At 47.1% G+C, this 19,081-nt stretch overlaps 1 protein-coding gene across 1 annotated transcript in view; it reads right to left on the bottom strand.

The window, feature by feature from the left end:
- The window catches only part of LOC142557670 (cell adhesion molecule DSCAM-like), a 416,825-nt gene extending 411,013 nt beyond the window's left edge, over positions 1 to 5,812 (bottom strand). Inside the window, exon 1 of the mRNA XM_075669684.1 lies at positions 5,766 to 5,812. The gene's annotated coding sequence lies outside the window, so the exon portion shown is untranslated. The remainder of the gene's footprint in view (positions 1 to 5,765) is intronic.
- Between the last annotated feature and the right edge of the window lie 13,269 nt (positions 5,813 to 19,081).

The following is a 19,081-nucleotide window of genomic DNA, read 5'->3' as shown; positions in this document are numbered from 1 at the left end:
CCGCGGTGCGTTTTGTTTGTTCGCGTTATCGGAGAGCCGATTCTGTAACACACATGTTGAAATGTTGACTTGGAATTGCTAGAAACACGACGAGAAAAACAACGCATGAAATTATTTTTCCAGATAACCAGAAATCAAATAAGAATAAACAAAGAAACATACATTCGCCCCCCTTTAAAACACAGTGCGCGTTTAAACCACAGTGCTAGTGTACAGCCTTATAAAACACGCCTTGATGGTTTTGAATATTCGTTCTTTCCTTCATGTATTAATATATGGAATGGCCTTCCGGACTGCACTGTAACAGCACAAGATGCTAACGAATTTTATAGTCTATTGGAATTGTATTACAGGCAACGGGTTATTTAAGAATTGATCATGATTACTGCTATTCTGTGTATATTTGTTCATCCTGCCTGTAATTTGTGTTTGACAATGATGTATAACGTTGTATTGTCGGTGTTGAAATTTTTGTTGTTTTTTTTCCTCTCCTGTAATGGCCCTCAAGTGAGGGCTACAGTATTCCTAAATAAATAAATAAAATGCCTTTTCGTAATCTATGAAAGCCATATAGATATGGTGATTGCACTCTGCGCATTTCTCGATTACCTGATTGATAACATGCATATGATCCATTGTAGAGTATTTGTGTATTGTATATTGTTTGCTCATAATGCTCCATTTCTAGTTTCAATAAATACACTTCATAACGTCCTGTGTAATGACGGAAACTTGCTAACTTTAGGAATACTAGGATGTGAACATCGCTTTGTAAAAATTGTGATAACGGTTGTTCCTTATCTGAAAACTATTCGATATTCAATTCGGATTCTATTCGGTCTCAAAAATCGCTATTCGCTCACCCCTAATAATTATACGAAAGGATCAGTGCAAAAAAAAAAAAGAATAAATACACGGCATACAAAAAATATGGAAGAAAATAAGCAGTACTGGAAAAATATTCTCCTTCGAAGTCGTGGACGTCGCGATGGCACTGAGGGGGCAATATTTTGTGATAATACGTGACGTCACCATTGTTGATGTCTTGCGAGCCGCGCACACATCATAGAACGGCGGGAGTACCAGCGTATACAATTGCGACTTTGCTTGCTTATTCTGTAGTAAACGGGAATTGGTAATCTGTGCTGCAGTGTGGGGGTGATTGTTGTAGTGGTAATTATGTGGTGGGGATGATGGTGGCTTTGGTGGTGGTATTGGTGTTGATAATGGTGATCGTTGTGGTGGTGGGTGTACCGGCGGTGGTAGTGGTAATGGTGCTTATAGAACAGTTGGGATTATCCTGGCGTTCTTTGGCCTGCAATTAATAAGCCTGCAATAAAACCCCAGAATTTAATTTTTTTAATTCAACTCCTGCGGGGACGGTAGAGTATCCGCCTCCCGTGCAAGAGGACCGTGGTTCAAATCCCGGTGCCGCGCAATTCTCCACTGGAAAATACAAAAAAAACCGTGTGTTGTGAAAATTGCACAAACAGGCCTGGAGTGCGGCCTGATCCCGGTGACCAGAACCGGTAACGCACTCTCTCACCAGAGCAGGATTGGCCACCCTGGTGCAGTACTTGGCCACAACCTCCTATATGAATACAACAATCAAACCCCGGCCCTCAGTCCCCAGTAGCTGCGAAGCAACTGACCACGGCGGCGGTCAGATCTGTGGTGCAGCAGAGGGTGCTAAGAATACCTGGCTCCGGACAGGCCGCCATTGGAATCTGAACCTGGCAACGTTTAACGTTAGAACGTTATCTAGTGAGGCGAGTCTAGCAGTGTTATTGGAGGAATTAGAGGGTAGTAAATGGGATATAATAGGGCTCAGTGTGGTTAGGAGGACAAAAGAAGCATATACAGTGCTAAAAAGCGGGCACGTACTGTGCTACCGGGGCTTAGCGGAGAGACGAGAACTAGGAGTCGGATTCCTGATTAATAAGGAAATAGCTGGTAACATACAGGAATTCTATAGCATTAACGAGGGGGTGGCAGATCTTGTTGTGAAACTTAATAAGAGGTACAAATTGAAGGTGGTACAAGTCTATGCCCCTACATGCAATCATGATGACCAGGAAGTCGAAAGCTTTTATGAAGACGTGGAATCGGCGATGGGCAAAGTCAAAACAAAATACACTATACTGATGGGCGACTTCAATGCCAGGGTAGGCAAGAAGCAGGCTGGAGACAAGTCAGTGGGGGAATATGGCATAGGCTCTAGGAATAGCAGAGGATAGTTATTAGTAGAGTTTGCAGAACAGAATAATATGCGGATAATGAATACCTTTTTCCACAAGCGGGTTAGCCGAAAGTGGACGTGGAGGAGCCCGAATGGTGAGACGAAATGAAATCGACTTCATACTCTGCGCGAACCCTGGCATCATACAAGATGTAGACGTGCTCGGCAAGGTTCGCTGCAGTGACCATAGGATGGTAAGAACTCGAATTAGCCTAGACTTGAGGAGGGAGCGGAAGAAACTGGTACACAAGAAGCCAATCAATGAGTTAGCGGTAAGAGGGAAACTAGAGGAATTCCGGATCAAGCTACAGAACAGGTATTCGGCTCTAACTCAGGAAGAGGACCTTAGTGTTGAAGCAATGAACGACAATCTCAGGGGCATCATTAAGGAGTGCGCAATAGAAGTCGGTGGTAATGCCGTTAGACAGGAAACCAGTAAGCTATCGCAGGAGACGAAAGATCTGATCAAGAAACGCCAATGTATGAAAGCATCTAACCCTACAGCTAGAATAGAACTGGCAGAACTGGCAGAAGTTAATCAACAAGCGTAAGACAGCGGACATCAGGAACTATAATATGGATAGAATTGAACAGGTTCTCAGGAACGGAGGAAGCCTAAAAACAGTGAAGAAGAAACTAGGAATAGGCAAGAATCAGATGTGTGCGTTAAGATACAAAGCCGGCAATATCGTTACTAATATGGATGAGATAGTTCAAGTGGCTGAGGAGTTCTATAGAGATTTATACAGTACCAGTGGCACCCACGACGATAGTGGAAGAGAGAATAGCCTAGAGGAATTCGAAATCCCACAGGTAACGCCAGAAGAAGTAAAGAAAGTCTTAGGAGCTATGCAAAGGGGGAAGGCAGCTGGGGAGGATCAGGTAACAGCAGATTTGTTGAAGGATGGTGGTCAGATTGTTCTAGAGAAACTGGCCACCCTGTATACGCAATGCCTCATAACCTCGAGCGCACCGGAATCTTGGAAGAACGCTAACATAATCCTAATCCATAAGAAAGGGGACGCCAAAGACTTGAAAAATTATAGACCGATCAGCTTTCTGTCCGTTGCCTACAAAGTATTTACTAAGGTAATCGCAAATAGAATCAGGAACACCTTAGACTTCTGTCAACCAAAGGACCAGGCAGGATTGCGTAAAGGCTACTCAACAATAGACCATATTCACACTATCAATCAAGTGATAGAGAAATGTGCAGAATATAACCAACCCTTATATGTAGCTTTCATTGATTACGAGAAAGCGTTTGATTCAGTCGAAACCTCAGCAGTCATGGAGGCATTACGGAATCAGGGTGTAGATGAGCCATATGTAAAAATACTGGAAGATATCTATAGCGGCTCCACAGCCACCGTAGTCCTCCACAAAGAAAGCAACAAAATCCCAATAAAGAAAGGTGTCAGACAGGGAGATACGATCTCTCCAATGCTATTCACAGCATGTTTACAGGAGGTGTTCAGAGACCTGGAGTGGGAAGAATTGGGGATAAAAGTTAATGGAGAATACCTTAGCAACTTGCGATTCGCTGATCATATTGCCTTGCTTAGTAACTCAGGGGACCAATTGCAATGTATGCTCACTGACCTAGAGAGGCAAAGCAGAAGGGTGGGTCTGAAAATTAATCTGCAGAAAACTAAAGTAATGTTTAACAGTCTCGGAAGAGAACAGCAGTTTGCGATAGGTAGCGAGGCACTGGAAGTGGTAAGGGAATACATCTACTTAGGGCAGGTAGTGACCTCGGATCCGGATCATGAGGCTGAAATAACCAGAAGAATAAGAATGGGGTGGGGTGCGTTTGGCAGGCATTCTCAAATCATGAACAGCAGGTTGCCATTATCCCTCAAAAGGAAAGTGTATAACAGCTGTGTGTTACCAATACTCACATATGGGGCAGAAACCTGGAGGCTTACGAAAAGGGTTCTGCTGAAATTGAGGACGACGCAACGAGCTATGGAAAGAAGAATGATGGGTGTAACGTTAAGGGATAAGAAAAGAGCAGATTGGGTGAGGCAACAAACGCGGGTAAATGACATCTTAGTTGAAATCAAGAAAAAGAAATGGGCATGGGCCGGACATGTAATGAGGAGGGAAGATAACCTATGGCCATTAAGGGTTACGGACTGGATTCCAAGGGAGGGGAAGCGTAGCAGGGGGCGGCAGAAAGTTAGGTGGGCGGATGACATTAAGACGTTTGCACGGACAACATGGCCACAATTAGTACATGACCGGGGTAGTTGGAGAAGTATGGGAGAGGCCTTTGCCCTGCAGTGGGCGTAACTAGGCTGATGATGATGATGAATAAGCCTTAGCATTTCCTAACTTGTTAAAACAGGTGTTTCACCAAACTTTGCGTATCAGAAGAAGCCAATCAACATGCTAGAGCATCTTACATGATCACTGCGGGACCTTCAGGGAGCACTACGACTTGGAATCTCGTGTGGGGAAGACTCTTGCTCTATTGGCTGTGAAACTGCGTCTTTCGTTCCACACTTAAGTGCGGGCATATCCAGACGAAGCCTTCCATATTACCTATCTCATCAACCCCTAATCGACTGTACGCATATCACACGTCCCATTCGAGAACGTGGGCGCGTAAATAGCGCATTAATAGTGATAGCAGCAGAAGGAAGAAAAATGAGAATCAGAGTTAAAGCTCTTCCAGTCCTGTCCTCAGGTTTAATGGAACCACTCTGCCGTAATCAATGTAGGTGTATATCACTGACATTATTAAAGCTGGAACATTTAGTATGCCGTACGTTGCTATACGAAGACCTTCTGAATTAATTTCTTGGAGAAACGAAGCAGGGCATACTTTAAGTGTTGACGGGAAGGCTTGCTTCCTTTCTTCATTTTCTTATTTTTCATGCCATGCCTCTATTTTCTGCACTCAATATCCACTTTAAAGCGGCAAAGCAGTCCCGAACTTAACCTAACACTCACTGTTGTGCCAAACGCGAATTAGACCGAACCCAAGAGTAAATGGAAGCCTATACTTTCGGATCCCTTGAAGGGATGAGCTGTTACGCCATGTAGACACTGCCAGGCCTGCAAGGCAAGTAAAGCACAGCTGCGCGCGAGAGACGTCGGCAGCGGATGGACACGGGGGTGGATTCATTCGCCGCCAGGCCTACACATCTCGAGCTTTCCCAATTTATCACCATCTCAGACTCGAGCCAGCGCACAGCGCCCGAACAGCTTCGTTACACATATATCCGTGCACTCGGGGCTCTGGCGCAAAACGTCCTGCCAGAGACGGGAGGAGGGGGTCCCGACACTCGGGCGCTCGCAGGGCCCGCCATACGGCGGCAGCGGCCGGGCCGTAGAAGGGCGAAGCCTATCCAAGGAACGATGGCGCAAATCGCAAAGTCGACGAAGCGCAACAGGGATCCATTTCCTTCGGAGGTCATTGATATAGATATGGACGTCAGGCCCCGCAACCCCTGGCGCCATAACTCAGGGAGAGCGTAAATTTGTTCCACTCGCTCTGGCGGAATATTTCTCCTCTCACCTGAGTGGGCCGCCTTGCGGAGCGAGCGTGAAGCCTGCGCTGTTGGATCCAGATGGGGCCCCAAGCGTCGTCTGCGCCCGGGCCGAAGCGACGAGCCGCTCGTCTGCTGCGGCCACACCGCCCGGCTCGGGCGGGCGTTCGCCCACCGGACGAGTGTGGCCGTTTTTCAAAACGCCGCCCCGGACGGGCCTTGATGGCTCGTCCGCGCGACGTCACGACCGGTTGCGGTTGTGAAGGCCACGCCTGATGTGCCGGACGTGTACGGGTTCGCACGCGTCGGGCTCGTTTGTTGCAGTGAAAAATTGCGGTTCTCGCTCGTATTGCCATCGATTTGTTTGGGTGCTATTCCTCACGTCGTGAAGAGCGACGCCTGTGCTTTCACAGTGAGGACGTGTAAACAGGGCGAGGCTGCAAGAAGAATCGAAGCACTAACGGCTGGAATATGAAACCACCGGACCGTTCGCAGCACCGGGTACAGGCTGGTTTCCACGATATAGTGAAAACAAAAGGCGGCAAGCGACTTGGGTTTTTTTTCGCGACAAAAAAATCTAAGACCGCGATGCGATGCTTTTGAAGTATCACGTTAGTCGCCATAAATTTCAAAATTGCGAACCGCAGCGGCGGGGTTGTTTTCAGTGACCGCGGGCAACACCACGTCTGCCTTGCAAGCCCTAGGGTGGAAGGAAATAGGTGACAGCGTGATACGCAATGTGAGGCGCCGAACGACCAAAAAGCAATGATTCTAGCTGAGCTGGTTGTTGACCAGCATAACTCTAGGAGCGTTCAAAGAAAGGGAAAGAAAGGGAAGGACGGATGGACGGACGGACGGACGGACGGACGGACGGACGGACGGACGGACGGACAGACAGACAGACAGACAGACAGACAGACAGACAGACAGACAGACAGACAGACAGACAGACAGACAGACAGACAGACAGACAGACAGACAGACAGACAGACAGGAAATCATAAAGCAGGAAAGAAAAAATAAAGAAAGAAATGACATGGTCAAACGATCACGCCTGCCACAACGATTAATGCGCAGAAAGAGCAATCAGGAAAGACCGTAGAATTTTGAGCAGATTTTTTATTTGCAAGTGTGCACGCACGACTGGTTCCAACCCGTTCCCAGCGTTAAAGCTTCAAACCAAAATGCCACCCTGAAACAAGTGTACCATGTTTGCGAGTACCACCTAACCGCGTATATATTACGCAGGTTCCTCTCCTAATATTAAAAGTGGCTATAGACACATCCGAGTAAGTGATCTTTATTGCATACCTTCATAAATATGTTATGACAGCCATAACTCAGCGCCTAGCTTCGGCAAATTTGAGCTTCCCTAATCCGACTGACTTCATTTTATTTTAACCAAGAAAAAATACGTTGCATTTGTCGAGACACCTTATTATGCACCGAAACACGGCAGGAAATCGAGTACCCTTTCTGTTAGTGGTCTGGAGCGGGACATTTCTGCCCGTATGTAACTTTTTACTGCACTTATCCAAAGAGGACAACGAAATAAAATGCAGGTTGTTTCACGTCACTTCAACCAAATTAAACAAATTACATGACGTCATGTGGCACTCATCAAGATATTTTTTTTATATTCCACCTAATTAGTTAACTATGATCAATGATTTAAATTTTAAAATATTCACCTTAGGGCCAAGTGCGTTTCGTTGCGTTATAGAGGGAGTTCAGAGACGACCGATCTAATTTTTTGTGGCACCTTACGTGCTGCGCGGTGATTGTTTTCGGCGTTTGAAAGCGAGCCCGCGAAATACGTAAATAGAAGCGCGCGACTTCGCTCATGCGCTGCCGTATTGCAGCGCGCTCCCAGCCGCGCTTCGACCGAGAGAACGCAGCTAATGCGTTCACCGCCGAAAATGCTCGGTCTCGCACGGGAATGCTATCGACCAATCCCTTCATATTTTCACCGACTCGCAGGCGGCTTGTCGGCTCCTCCTAGCAGGAAGAATCCATAAAAGACTGCTCCACCTTGTTCAAAGCAGGCCAGGATCAAAGACTCACGTTTCAGATCACTTGGACCCCCGCACACTCTGGTTTGGAAGGGAACGAGATAGCTGACGGTCTAGCTCGAGGTTACACTAGCCGAGCGGATCAAAACACAATCTCCCCCAACCACTCACTACTTCAACCAATGTCAACAGTTTATAATATTAGGCTCCATCATCAACGCCTCATGCGCCAGTTCCTACCAACACCACATAGACAACTTAGTGCGCAGGAAGCCCGCGACTGGAGACAACTCCAGACGGACACTTTCCCCAACCTGTATAAATATCACATTCTGTTTCCAGAACGCTACAGACCTACCTGCCCATGGTGCGACGGTCACCCCCCACCACCTTCCATGTTACGTGGGGGTGCACGGGGGATAAACCCATACACTTACGAACACTTCAAACGAAAGAGCAGTGGGAGGCCTCTCTGTCCAGCTCGGACCTGACAACCCAGCGCAGCCTGGTACAGCAGGCAAGGGCAGCAGCACAGGCCACAGGGGCTCTGCAATGAGTTCTCCATCCGCCGCCCAAGTCTTCGACAACTACTTCTTTCCCTTCGAAATAAATGTTTCTACTACTACTCGACCCAGAGAACCGTGCGCGCAGACCGTGGCGAGGTGAGCGGCCGCGGCCCTCGGCTTCGCTGTGCGTCAGCACCTTCCACGGCGGCACGCCGGAAAGACGGGTCGCCGTCTTCGACAAGCGAACGGACACGCAGTGCTTTCGCTCGAAGCGCGGTTGCGAGCGCGCTGCAATACGGAAGCGCATGAGCGAGGCCACGCGGTTTTATTTACGCATTTCGCGGGCTCGCTTTTAAACGCCGAAAACAATCACCGCGCAGCACGTAAGGTGCCACAAAAAATTGGATCGGTCGTTTCTGAACCCCCTCTACGGCGTAATTGAACGTACTTGACCCTAAAATTTTTTATAATTGATCTTAGTTAATTAACTAATAAAGCGGAATAAAAAAATAAATGCTCTAAGGAGCGGCACACAAAACGACAGAACATATGTTGTTGGTTTCATTCAGCTGCGGTTAACCGCTTGTTTCAAATCCTCGGTTCAAGTTACGTGGAACACCCTATATAAAGGAACACGCCGAAATGTTTCGGGCATGTTCCTGAATCGTTGCTTCATAAATAAAGAGAGAGAGAGAGAAAGGAAAATAGCCGTGCACAGAATTTTTCAAGAAGTGGCTAAAAATGACCGGAAGCGAGTGGCTATACAACGGCAACGGCGTGGCAAGATGGGTGGCAAAGCGGTGAGCGTAAGATAGGTCCTTTGCTTACAGCCGAACCCCGGTGTTAAAGAATTGTTGCAGAACCCGTGCGCTCAGAGGCGGCGCTCTCAAACCTCCTGAGGCGTTGCTTGCTAGGTTTCACGCCGGACGAACGGCAGCGGGTGGAGGATGCCCGACATTATTCGTTTACACGCCCGTCCGAGCACGTCCATCGCTGATGGATGGCAGCTGCGCCACCTCGCGCACGCGGCGTTCAAAAACAAGCCGAGCGAGGCCTTGGAGAGGAGAGAGCGAGAAAACGGGTACGGCCGCTGTGGCGAAAATATATATATATAGAGAAGTAAATAGAAAAACAAACAAGACGAGAGAGTGAGACAGGATCACCTTTGTTCCTCTTCCTAGCGCTCACGTCTCCAGCGCATTCTGCTTCGTCTTCTGGAAGTTCGAGCATAATAGCTGCTTATTTCTTCGGTGGTGTCAAACGCTCCAACGCGTCCACATGTGCTTTTTTTCTGTGAGCTGAAGTGCAAACGATAAGCGCCGGTGCCGTTCTGTTAAAAAAAAATATGTATAAACAAATACGCCATCAAGCAAGACAGGCGAAACGAATGTAGACAGGGTGAACGTAAAAGAAGCGAAAAAAGAGAGCGCAACGGAAGCTCGCTTTCTTTTTGGGAGGACGAAAACGCAACAGATAGCGAGATTCTTGCCTCTGCCACTCCTGATTTTATTATACTTAGCCGTGACAATTTCTGCAGGTTCTAATTTCTTTTCGAAACCATAATTCTGTGTAAATCCGCACTTTCTGTCTAATGACGAAGATACACACTCTGTGATGTTGTGACAGCTTTATCTTTTCTCTTTTTCTTTCTTTTTTTTTCTTTTTTTTTTATCTTTCGCGTTGCTTGCCAATGCATAATGCATTGGGACAAGTGTGCTGAACAGTTGGGGCTTCCTTTTGGGGGCACTCTACACCGGGATGCTTAAACAATACCAGTGAAATGCCCAAGTTTTTTTTTTTCTTTACTGTGCTAGCATTAAAGGAAAGCAATGCGCGTTAACTTTATCTTGGCACAGTCATCAGTTACAGGTGTCATCCCACTTTAACACGTTCATTCTGACCACTTGCTTCTCAAAAGAGAACCCATCATGAAGTAAATATTTTACAGGCTTGATAGCCTCTCGGAAATGGTGTAGGTATTATTTGGCCTTGTCAACTGCCATAGTACACCGCGTGGCATCAGTCAGGAGCGGTGCATGGCTTTACACGCTGCAAGTATGTAGTCGTTAACTGACCGTTACTGAGGAAACCACTATAGAAAATGACGCCTGTTGAGAAGACTATCAGCTGGCAGCCTTAAAAATTTTCGGTCAAAAAGCTGATGCCAGACATTTTAGTTTAAGCATTTTACTGTTAAATAAGGCACTGGTGTCTATTCCATTGTCAGAGCGGACACATGCCGCTACAGTTGCCTCGGGACAAGGGTTAAACCATCGAAGGGGCTAACAAAGATGTGTCATTCAATAAGAAAATGTTCTGTTTTTAACGCTATCATGTAAGTAATGGACGCTATCTCATTTGAATGACTCGTGAAAGTCAAGCCGATGGCCCGCAAACCGTAGCTCTAGCTGTCTGTCCTCTCACGCTTTACAGCTACTGCGTGTATGTGCAAGGTTTGAGGTGTCGCGCAAGCGAAAAATAAAGAATAGGCAGTTTATGCATATTTGAATTAGGCTATAGAGACACAGGTAGACTGCACAAGTTGCTCAAATAGAAAATTTGAAATCCAGAAGCATTGGCTCCGCGAGAAATGGTGCGCCGACCATACTGCGTGACTCAAAAAAAAAGAGAGAAAATATTGAAAACGAAGAAATAGATGGGGGGGGCCTCTCTGAGTGGCGAATATAGTTGAGAATTAAAGAAAAGTAAAAGCAGAAAGATTGGGGATTCGGGTGCTGGAAAACTGAGCAACCGCTTCCTGTCGTGGTTCTCAAATGTCCGAACGCATATTGCACTTGACCGTTTCAGGCGCCGATTAATTCTGTTGATTGAAAACTTACTTTCACCGTATTTCTTCCGTCTTCAGAGTCATGAAAAGCATACAGCGGCAGAATATATTTTCTTTAGTCAGTTTTGTCACGTGCACATAGTGTGTGCTTCATGCAAAAACGCACTACAGAAATACCAAATATGAGAACAGCAACTATTTTATATCTAGCAAGCTTTAATGTACCTATCTAGCCAGTTGAAAACAATGCCTGGTGCACGACGTTGGAAAACAATGACATTGCAACATTGCGACATTGCGTTGACATTGCAGTGGCACTTCGACATTGCAAGAAATCAGATCGTGGTCTTGGCACGTAGAAATCACATAATCTAATCTGTAATGCACCACCCCAGTTGCTCAGGTAAAACGTGTTCAAGTTCTGACACAGTTCAGCAATGATAGCACTTATAATAAATTCCGTTTGGTCATGATAGTATGCGTTTTCATTCTTGGGTTACCGAATTTCTGGGCGGGGTGGGAAGAGAGAAACTCATAAACCGCGACGCGATGGAGCGCCGCACGCGCACTGCCTATCGCACAGAGCCGAACGAACTTTACAACACAATTGACAACGACCGAACATGTGTGAATCGAAAAGGTTTGACGCAAAAAGTTCAAAGCGAAGAGGACGCAGGAAGGTATTTAGGAAATGGGTTCGCTCAGAAAGAACGGGCGGCAAAAATAATACGGCGGGAAGAGGCGAGTTATCTGACTGCCGCGCCAGCAGAGCACCGGGCGGTCGACAATGTGGGACGAGCGCGCCGTAAATTTCAATCGCGCGGAGTCGCCGGCGCTCGGCGGCGGACCCTCCGACGACTCCTCGCACAGCGGTGGCGGCAGCCGCGCTGTTTGGCCGAGTTAAGCGAACACAAACTCGAACGGCAGCCAGCTTCTCGGCAGCAAATGGAATGCGGCGTCGAGGCCTGTGCCGCACGCGCGCAGAGCGCCGAACGAGAGGGAGGGCGCCCAAAAGAGAGCGGAAGCTGTTCCCCCGCGTTTCGCGACTCATTTGAGGCGCTCGCTATGTCGCTGTTGCCTTTTCCTACGGCAAACGGCCTCTGGGCTGCTGCTGTTGGGAAGTCGTTCTAGGCTTCTTTCTCAACGCCACGCAACGGGAAAGAGATTTCAATGCGTTCTCTGGCAAAGGATACAGGCCGCAACGCGTGAAGCCAGGTGGCTAATTACGCCCGTTCGGCACTAATTACGCGACCTCCGCAGACACGCATTTCGCCAGAATTCGCAGAAGCCGCGGGTCTATCTTCTGGATTTTGTGTTGCAGATAAGCACGGGTGCTCCGGTTTACAGAAACAAGTGAAAAAAAAAGAAAAAAAGAAACGGCTGCTGGAGTCGTATCTGACTTGGGGTAAAAGCAAAAGGTGAAAGGCTATGATAAAATGTGGCTTTGCTCAATGGAACGTGTGGTACTTGGCTGCGTCAGACATGCGTGGTGAGTGCTGAACTGTTACCATCGGTTAATTTTGTTGTCTGCAAATGTATAGCAATGGCCATCTATGTGAGGTGTCGTAGGTGACATTAGCGAAGCTGTTAAACAAGAAAAAAAAAACGAAAAAATAGAGTAAGGTACGATTATGAGATCTACAATGTGCGGTCGTCAGACCTCCGGCGACAGAACACCGCATGCCTTATAATCATATTTCGCGACGAGTTCTTTATCTTCTTTAACGGCTTGGCCATTATAACGTTAGCTGGCACACACGGTTTATGGGCCAACGTTAATACAGACAACGGTGCTACAGCCTACATATCCGCGAGAAAGAGGAATTTATATGAAATGCAGGTGGGTCGCCCGCTATAGTTTGCTCTGGCATACTACTGTACACTGGTGAAGCGGAACACATTGAATTTAATTCTGGGGCACGTTTTGCTTGCCAAAACCACGATTTGATTATGATGCACGCGGTGGTGGGGGACTCTGGATTAATTTGGACTACCTGGGGTCCTTTCACGTGCACCTAAGTAGACGGGTGTTTTTGGATTTCGCCCCCATCGAAATGCGGCCGCCGCGGCCGGGATTTGATCCCGCGACTTCGTGCTTAGCAACCCAACACTATAGCCGCTAAGCCAGGGTGGCAGATGAAGCGGAACACATTTCCATCAAGCGTGCGTTGTGAGCAGCCTGTTGACGAAGATGCCATGGTTAATTTTATTTCTCGTTATCATGACGAAAAATCAGTTCAATAATCTTAAAGGGACAGTAAAGAGAAACATTGAATCAATTTAGGTTGATAAAGTACTCCTAAAAGACTCTTCTTTTATTGACATTGCGGCAATAGGTTAATTATTGGAAGAGGAAATGACGCTAAAAGTTTGGTGTTTGAATTTTGCACTACAAACCCGAAGTCGGCACGTCGGTGTGATGTCACGGATTGCAAAGTGTTCCATTTTTCTCCATGTGGGCCGTTTCGAAGTTTAGGTAAAATTTCTTGAAAGTTCTAAGTGCAGTCTGTTTTAGAATAATAATGCGGTCTACTTTTATCGATAAACAGTCAATATAAGCCCAAGCAGACGCCGTCAAAATCTATGGCGTCACAACTAGCTGTCGAGGGAATATCGAGGTGGTGTCGCCACAGGTTTTTCGATTTTGGTGCCGGTCGACGTTGCCGACGTTCTGCGGAGTCAACATAGAGTGACTAAGGCATTAAGGAAGGTTGGGCCTCAACCTGCACAAGGTCGAGTGAACAATGGAGGTGGTTTGAGCAACTAAGTTATGCTGACACCGTCCGGTATGCAGCGATAGCAGACGCGCGTCTGTATCAACGTTTACTTAACCCGATGCGCCCAGCCAAGTTCGGTCCAAGGCCATGTGCGTTACGTTGAGCGCATTCGGTGCTGCATCCTAGCACGGCGGTGTCCTCTCATGTGAGGAGCTGTCTCAAGATGATCGGTGAATTTGTTGACACGAAGAAATCATACTATGCGCAACTGAAAACTGTATTCTACCACTCGCTTTGCTGTGTTTTACGGATTTCTTGTAGGCACGCGAAGCTTCAGCGCTGGTTGCCCATAGAAGATACATCCGCACCGTTCCGGCTATAAATACTGTACACGCTATAAAAAAATAAAAATAGAGTTGTGGGTTGAGCCGCTCGCGCTTCCACTGGCCAAACACAGTCAAGTGGTTGATAGGTAATCACACTGCAGAGAAGATGCGACTGATCAATTTTGACGATGGCAGCGCGACTTCCTGGTCACATTTAATTGACCAATGTCTAGGCAGCTGCTTGAAAATGCATATTTTCTTAGTCTAGGTTGTCTATTGAAAACTTCTGATGAAAAGGGCTTTTTCTTTCCTGTAAGGGTGAAACATTCTTTAGCTCATCCTAGACCCTCTGCGTTAAGTAAATAAGTTCCTGTCTCGCATAGTTTCGATCCTATTCAACAAAAATTATGCAGAGATCATCAACCATGAGTGTGAACGTATTCGAATAGCCGAACGCTTCTAAAAATCTATTCGCTTGATCGAAGGAATGATGCGCTTGAAGACGTATTTGTTGCAGATGGGACATTTAGGTAGCACTTGTTGTTAGCGTATTTCCGCATAGAGGGCAGAACCGTCGACTAGCACATCTGTGAGCGATGTAGTGTAAACCAAGCGCTCCACCACAGCATGCAAGCCTTTCACACGCCCCAAGCCAGACACGGCACAGCACGTGCATCTCAAAGAGCTATATGACAGTCGGCATTCGGCAACGAACGCGCCCTGTAACTCGGTTAATTGTGCGAGAGCGCGTGGCCTATATATGCATCGGTGGTGAAAGTCCCACCCGGCTACGAAAATGGCGAACGAGCCAAAGAGAAGCTATTCGCTTTCAAAAGTAATTCCGGTGTCCTATGGTGGCATGGAACCTCGATGCTCGAGCCAACCACTAGACCACGATTGCACGCATACGCGTATTTCTCTCGGGCCCAGTGAGCTAGCTCTTTATGGCGCATGGCGCGCTCGGTCCGTCGCGTATAGCGCGAGCGAGAGCACCTGCACAAGCGCCAGTTTCCATTCGGCCAGACTCGAGGATGAAACGCCCTAGTGGTGGTCAATCTTACTAATGCCTTTCGCGCGCGTCACGTCCCATAGTAACAAGTTGCTCATAACAACAAGAACGTGCCAATTTCTCTCATTCTTCCCTCGTGGCTGCTAGCACTTTGCCATGCTTTGTTAGACTGCACCGCTATACATGATCGGCCCCAAGCTGTAACAAATCATCTCTGTAGGTTGTGTGTAAGTCGTACTTTGCCAATTTTATGGCGCATTTCACTTTGAGCAATTCGATTAGTTCAGTAACGCCTATGCGCCACACGGAGGACCTGCGTGGTTCGGGACGATTTTCTCGACCGTGGGCGCCGGCGCCGGATTTTCTGCGACACGGGGACCTTAACACTATCATGTCAAACGAATGAAAACTCGATAAAATACTACGCACTCCAAGCACTGTAGAAATCAATATTATTCGAAACATTAGACAGTTTTAGAATAGCGGTTGCCACCGAACGCATTACGTACGTAAAGAAATAGCGTTGTCATTACTGCGCATGCTTCGAACGTTATTGTGTTTCTGTGGTTTACGTGCGCTATGTTAACGTACGTTATTTGGCGAGTTTAATGTTGTTAATGCTTACGTACAGTGCCGTCCGCTGCTGTGTAGAACGCGCGAGCGGCCGGCCGGCCATGGGTGGATGGATGGATGGATGGATGGATGGACGGACGGACGGACGGACGGACGGACGGACGTACGTACGTACGTACGTATGTATGTATGTATGTATGTATGTATGTATGTATGTATGTATGTATGTATGTATGTATGTATGTATGTATGTATGTATGTATGTATGTATGTATGTTATGAGCGTCCCCTTTGGAACGGGACGGTGGGTTGCGCCACCAAGCTCTTGCTATTATACTACCTAATGTTCTACCTAGGTTAAACAACAAAAAAGAAAAAAAAAAGAGCACTATGAACTACCACACCCAAATTTTCTGATCCCCTATTGCGAACTGTGCTTTTGTACGTCTCCGTTTTTGTCGTTGCCCTACTCTACTTCCACTAATCCTCCAATCGCCTCTTACTAATCCCCATTGCGGACATGTTTACTTTTCCACGGCTCTCGCTGAACCCAAGGGCTTCAAGGAGGCCAGTGGTGCTTAAATCGGCCGCTGGGTAGACGTCTTCACAGTCTAATAAAACATGCTCCATAGTTTCCCTATAGCTTTACCGCAGCAAGCACATGCTTCTTCTTCCTTCTTATATCTCGCTTCATAGGTGCGTGTTCTAAGGCATCCCGATCTCGCTTCGAAAAGTAATGAGCTTCCCTTTGAGTTCTTACAAATTGTTTCTTTCTTGAGTTCGTTTTTTCCTCTTAAGTAGTTACTCATGGCAGGTTTCTTTTCCATTGCCGCCACCCATGAGATTATTTCAGCCTCTCTGACTTTCCGCTTGCCGGCTTTGCTCTGTAGGGCGACACCTGGTGGCAGTTGCTGGGTCCGATATAGTGTGCCCAGGAGAATGCGCGGCCTAACAGGCACGCAGAACTGCTTTTGACGAGTGGGGAGGTTGAAAAGCGCTTTTCTTTACTTTAATTTGCACTCAGTCTGAGGGCGCTTGAGGCACGGCAAATGCCATAGAATGAAGCGTATGGGCTGATAAAGCGCGCCGGACCTTTCGCAACAAATCAACCGCGCTCCCGGACGGTTCGAGATAACAAAGGCGTTTGGAAACATGACCGCTAGTTAAATGCAACACGCGCAAGTGCGCATGTTTATTAGGCCGCGCATGCTTCTGGGCACGCTATCTCGGTCCCAGCAACCGTAGCCAGGGGTCGTCCCGCAGAGCAAAGCTGACCGTTCGCGCGCTCTACACAGCATTGGACGGCACTGTGCGCTAATAAATAGCGTTGGCGAACATGGCGGCACCCATATGGCTCCTGCTTCAGCGTAAATGTGTTGATGACCATTAACTATTGAAATGAGCTTTCGCTTCCTCTAAACTCACTTGAAACATTAGCAATGGGTGCATAGAGTGCCCAATTTCTGAGATCTTTCTGCGATTCCGGCGTCCGTATGCTTAAACGAGACGCGTCCGCATAGCAACAACAGGTTGGTTGCTAATGGATTGCCTTCACTTGGATACCTTTGGCACAAGGCACCAGACGGCGCCCTAGCTTCCAATATCGTCCTTACGTTTGCGTTCCCGCACGTTAAACTAAATGTCTTGAAGGGACGCACACCACAACGTCCCGCAAAGTGCTTGCGTTTAACGTACGTAATGTGATTAACGCTATTCTAAAACTGTTTATTTTCTAGACAGTTAGCTATCCAGCACCCTTAGGTGCTCTGCAAAGCTTACCAGATAGCCCAGTGGTTTCGTGTATACGTCAAGCAGTAGCGAGTTCGTGACGTGAGTATTTAGTTCGCGACGGCAGCAATCAAACGATGACGGCGATGACGTTGGTGTGACGGTGATGGCATGACGACAGATTTTTTTTCTACTCTGGTGAATAAGCGTTAAAAGCTGTTTCGTACTTACGAACATTAAGTTTTGTGAAGTCAGGCCCTGAGCTGTCATGCTGTTAAAGCATGAAACACGAAACAAAAGTTTTGTGAAGTCGCGTTGATGTTAGGTCGATCGCGTGATGGTACTCTGCACATACTGCAAACAATACTCCACGGGTAGCCATTATGCGTTGCTGACGATCTACCATCGTAATGGAAGTGAACTCCTTCGCGTTCCAAGTTTCTTTCTGCCCGCTGCTACTCGCTATCCCTCAACATTATTTTTTTCTTTTTCTTGGACATAGTGGCGCCTTTCCTTCTCCCAAGATGGTTCCAAATGAGATGTGAGACTCCATTCGTGGATTAACTTTTAATGCTCATAAACTTATTCGACATAATCAGAAATACTTTCACTGAATTTTCCAGTTATCTCTTTGGTTGCTTCTTAAATCTGCCACTCACACTAAATAGAACTGTAGGCGCAAAATAAACGCCTTGTCATCCAACGTACATATGTGTTTGCGGCTGGAACTAAGCCAAGCTCCGTGTTTCCGGAGCACGGGCGAGATAGACTCAGGGCGCACCAGACAATAATTCCGGCAATATTAATCTGATTCTCCAAACGAACAAAATAAGAATAGCACCTGTTAATGTGATTGCAAACCTGACATTTTAATTGCGGAGGCGTCCGAGATGCACAAATGCTTAGAAGCTTTCTGTCACGGCGCCACCTAAACAAAGGGTTTTTGCTTCTGAAAACTTGTCCAAGCACGGTATACGAAGTACCTTCACACGCTTTCACTTTGTTCACGAGGGGCCGCGCAAGTGCAGTAAAGGACTTTCAGGCCCATGAAATTCTCGGGCTCGGAATCACGCGCTGAATTTCTCGCGGTGCTTCGCTATGAATTCAAGTCGAACAGGCCGAGGAAGAGAGGAGATTCACCAAGAACGAACTTAGTTTCACGTGCTTCAGAAAACGAAAGAAAAAAGAACGAGAAGTTTCGGGGAAAGAAAGAGAGAAAAACTTGAAGCCTTACAGTATAGCAGCGTGCAGCGCAAACTGGGTTACGTAAATGAAAGAACAAATTGGCAAGGGGAAAACGAGATAGGAAAAAGAAAGGCGCAGGCACAATGCGCGACTGTGCCAAACAAAAGCGCAACGAAAACGAGCGAGTTTAATGTCTGAAATGGCAGACTCGCGGCCATTAAGACTTGTTCTCGCTGTCGTGAGAAGACATCTCTACAAAAGCAACAGAAAGAAACAAGGAGCCGGCAAGCGCGAAGATGTCGGTTTAAAACTAGCGCGCGCGCCCACGAGGAACATGCGCATTAGTAAAAAAGGAATGGGGAAAATGGCGAGGCGGACCGGAAAAGTGCTGCAGGAGAGGGCCTTCCCGAAAATCAGGTTCCAATTTAAATGCCCCCGCGACGACACTTTGTGCAGAATGTACGACGAGGAGGCATTTATATATACATACATACATCTATA

The sequence above is a fragment of the Dermacentor variabilis genome, chromosome 1 (genome assembly GCF_050947875.1).
Source record: "Dermacentor variabilis isolate Ectoservices chromosome 1, ASM5094787v1, whole genome shotgun sequence".
Lineage (NCBI taxonomy): Eukaryota > Metazoa > Arthropoda > Arachnida > Ixodida > Ixodidae > Dermacentor > Dermacentor variabilis.
Note: the sequence above shows the minus strand (reverse complement) of the source record. Positions and strands in the feature narration are given on the sequence as shown.